The sequence below is a fragment of the Dryas octopetala genome, chromosome 4 (assembly GCF_963921425.1).
Source record: "Dryas octopetala chromosome 4, drDryOcto1.1, whole genome shotgun sequence".
In the NCBI taxonomy this organism is placed as follows: Eukaryota; Viridiplantae; Streptophyta; class Magnoliopsida; order Rosales; family Rosaceae; genus Dryas; species Dryas octopetala.
The window spans coordinates 3,887,560-3,891,664 of NC_141369.1; the positions used below are offsets into that span (position 1 = coordinate 3,887,560).

The following is a 4,105-nucleotide window of genomic DNA, read 5'->3' on the forward strand; positions in this document are numbered from 1 at the left end:
ATATTGATATGGAAGTTGAAAGTGGTGATTTGATATGATATGGAATTGGAATTGGTATGATTTGTTAATAATTAATATGGAATTTGTATGATTTGTTAATTAGTATCTAATATGTATCATGTATGGAATTTGCCGAATTGGTAATTTAAAATTAGTGAAACTAATATGGAGTTGGGAATAAATTAATAATTAATATGAAATTAGTAATATGGAAATGAAATTGGTAATATGATATAAAATTACAAATTAGTAATATGAAAATATGGAATTGCCAATTGGTAATATAAATATGATATGAAATTACTAATTAGTAATAAGTTAATAACTAATATGATATTAATTTCTTGGTGATATACTGATATGATATTAATATGGAATTTAATTGTTATTGTTATTGTGTTATTGTGTATGTCTTTTTGTTATTAGGAATTTAGGATTCAATGGCCAGTGAAAGGAGATCACGTGATCCAGCTTGGGATCATGCCGATCCATTACCGGGTAGCAGACAAGGTTCAATATGCAAATATTGTGGCCTTGTAATGAAGGGTGCTGGAGTGACACGATTAAAATACCACCTTAGTGGTTTGGATCCTGGACACAATGTGCAACGATGCAATAGTGTCCCACCAGAAGTGAGACAATTCATCATTGCAGGGATGCAACACAAACAACACCAAAAAAGCAAAAAAATACAAAGGATGGAAGAGCTCAGAGAAGAGCTTCGAGGACAAAGTCAGATTGAGCTGAGTGATGATGAAGATGATGATGATGAAGATCATAATGATGATATGGGGCCTCAAGAGCGAAGAGAATTTCGAGCTGCACTTCGAGCCTCTAGAGCAGCAGAATGGGAGAGAGAACACTTACATAAAGTCCCAAATAGGGGACAAGGTTCTGGGTCTAGTAGTGGTGCACAGATGCAAAGAGCATCAAGCATGAGGGAATCACGAGATTCACGACCAACACCTCCAGTGGCACCAAGCTTATACAAGGCAGCTCAAGCACGCCAAAAGAGTGTTAAAAATCTCTTTTCCGGAGGGTCAATCAAAGATGGGATGCAACGCTTGATCAGCAAGTTCTTTATATATGAAAATGTTCCTCCTTCAAAAGCAGCATCTCATCATTTCAAAAATTTGGTGATAGGATGTCAACAGGCAGGAGTAGGAGTGGAACCTCCAACACCCTATCAGATACGCACCGGATTTTTGGACCAGGAGTTTCAAGAAATGCAAGAGCATGTTAACAAATTGAAGACTGATTGGGCAACTTATGGTTGCCCAATCATGTGCGATGGTTGGACAGGTCCAACCAAACTGTCTATCATTAACTTCATGGTCTACTCAAGAGGGAAGTCGGTATTCCTTAAGTCCGTTGATTCTTCAGATTGCATAAAGGATCATAAATATATTTATGGGCTACTGAAGGATGTAATCACAGAGGTTGGAGAGGAGAATGTTGTTCAAGTTGTGACCGACAATGGTTCCGCATTTGTCAAAGCAGGTAAGAAGTTAATGAACAAATACAATGTGTACTGGACGTCGTGTGCAGCACATTGCATTGATCTAATGTTTGAAGAGATGGGGAAGAAAGAGCAGGTTGCTAATGTGATTAAAAAAGCCAGAATGATCACGAATTATATTTACAACCATAACTGGTTGTTGGCAAAGATGCGAGAGATCACGAAGGGAGATATTGTTCGTCCTGGTGCCACCCGATTTGCTACAAACTATATTGCATTGGATAGTTTGTATGGTAAGATGATGGGGCTGAAGCAATTGTTCACCAGTGATGATTGGGGTCGTAGCAATTTCCGGCGTTCAGATGCAGGCATCACAGTTGAAAATATAGTTCTTGATCACTCTTTTTGGCAATAGGTGCATAAGGTGTGCGGTCTGTTTGAACCTCTCTACGTAGTTTTACGTATTGTCGACACAGAAGTATATCCTACAATGGGATCAATTTATGAGTTGATGCGTGTCGTGAAGGAAGAGCTAGAAAAAAAACAGGGTGCACGGTGGGTAATAAAAATCATCAACGATCGATGGTTTAAAACGTTACAACACGATTTGCACGCAGCAGGTAACCCAATAATTTATTTGTTATTTTGGTTCCGCATTTTTTTTAATTGATTTAGCTTTCAATTAATGAACTAAATTACTAATTATATATTTCTATATTTACTTGATACATGATTGCAGCCTATTATTTGAATCCTCGCTATCAATATAGACCTGGCGTTGGAGATGATGGTGAACTTATTCGGGCTGTGCACAACGTATTCTCCAAATTGGATCCCTATTCACCAGAAATTGGCCAATTTGAAAATGAGGTAAAAATAATTTGCCATAAGGCCCATAAGAATCCTTACGAAAAATATTAATACTTTATAGAATTTGATTGTCTTAAATTATTTATTTGATTGATATTGTATAATTTGTATTGTATTTGTATCTAGTTAACATATTTTAAAGATGCCCGGAAAATGTTCGGAGAGCGAGCTGCAAAGGCCGCTAGATCACGAATGTCTCCTAGTGAGTATACATCTTACTTGTATTAGTTAGATTAACTTAATTATTTATTTTTATAGTTACACTTACACAAACAAATTTTTCATTTCAGGTGAATGGTGGATCATGTATGGGAGTGATGCGCCTACTGTGAGGAAGTTAGCCATCAAAGTTTTATCACAAACGGCGTCATCATCAGCTTGTGAAAGAAACTGGAGCACTTTCGCACTCATACACACCAAACAACGAAACAGGCTCTCATATAGTAGGTTAGAAAAAATGGTATATTGCTACTATAATATGAGGCTTGCACTTCGAGACAAGAAAGCAGAGGAGGATCGCGTTGATGAATATGATCCGCTGGATATATATGATGCTGCTATAGGGGATGATGATGTGGAGGAAAACCAGCTTTATCAGTGGATTAGGCCCCTCCATTTAGATGATGATGCAGGCAATCCAGACCCTGATATTGCAGCTCAAGCACGTCAGGAAGGTATCAATGTGGACAGAGTTCTAAATGAGGAGGTGAGCCCTACTACAAGTTTGAATGAACTTATGCAACCAAGGTCGACACATCGTACTGAGCCAGTTCCCACTAATCCTTCTCGATCAGGCAACTCTAGCACAAGATCGGGCACTCCTACCAACAGTGGAGGTAGAGGTAGTGGTGGTGGTAGAGGTAGTGGTGGTGGTGGTGGTGGAAATGAAGATGTCATTGGACATTCTCAAGAGTATATTAGCCCATTTTCTGTTGAAGCAAACTACACACATGCAACACAAGATGAGGATCATGGGAGTAGGCGTGCCGGACCAGGAATTGGTGCCATAGGAAAAGACTATAGTCGCAGACAAAGAGGTCATGAGAGTTTGGCACAAGAAGAAGAGGATTCATTATCCACCACTTTTGGCTCTATGGGGGTAGGAAGTGACAATTACAATTATGGGCAAAACCCTCCAATATTCTACCCACCACATCTGCCTTACTTGGTTGAGTCTGATAGTAACTCATTGGCACAACAAGAGACAAACTCTTCAAATGAGTATGCTTATGGGCAAATTCAACCACAACAGGTTCCTGATCCATATGGTTGGCATGTTGGCAATTACATGCAAAATTATGCTGGAGAAGTATCTTGGGAAGATTATTCTTCGCATTACACCTACTCTGGACATGATGATACTGAAGACAGCGGAAATTTTGAACCTCCTAGAAACTCTATGTGGTATTAATTACTTTTGTAATTCATGTGGCAATATTGTAGTAAAAATAAAATTGAGGTGTTATTGAAGTAATTATTAATTAGTGAAGCATTTTTTAACAGTATTTACCTCCAGCGCACATTATATTCATCACATATCACATGAAACCTACCATATAATTTAGTTTTTTCAATATTTTTTATCAATATAGTAGATAATATGTTAAATAAACATATGGTAAAGTTTCATTCAAAATTTTCGTATTTTGATAGTAATTTCCGTCGTTTCCGTCGAATTTTTGTCGAAATTTAAAAATTATCGAAATTTCCGTCGAAATTTCCATCGAAATTTTATTCCTTGGTTGTAATGGGGCTAACGGTGAAGGGTTTAACAAG

General features: G+C 37.7%; 1 pseudogene; it reads left to right on the top strand.

Moving 5' to 3' along the window:
* Nucleotides 1-440: 440 nt before the first annotated feature.
* On the top strand, nucleotides 441-3,339 carry LOC147286245 (uncharacterized; annotated as a pseudogene).
* Nucleotides 3,340-4,105: the final 766 nt, after the last annotated feature.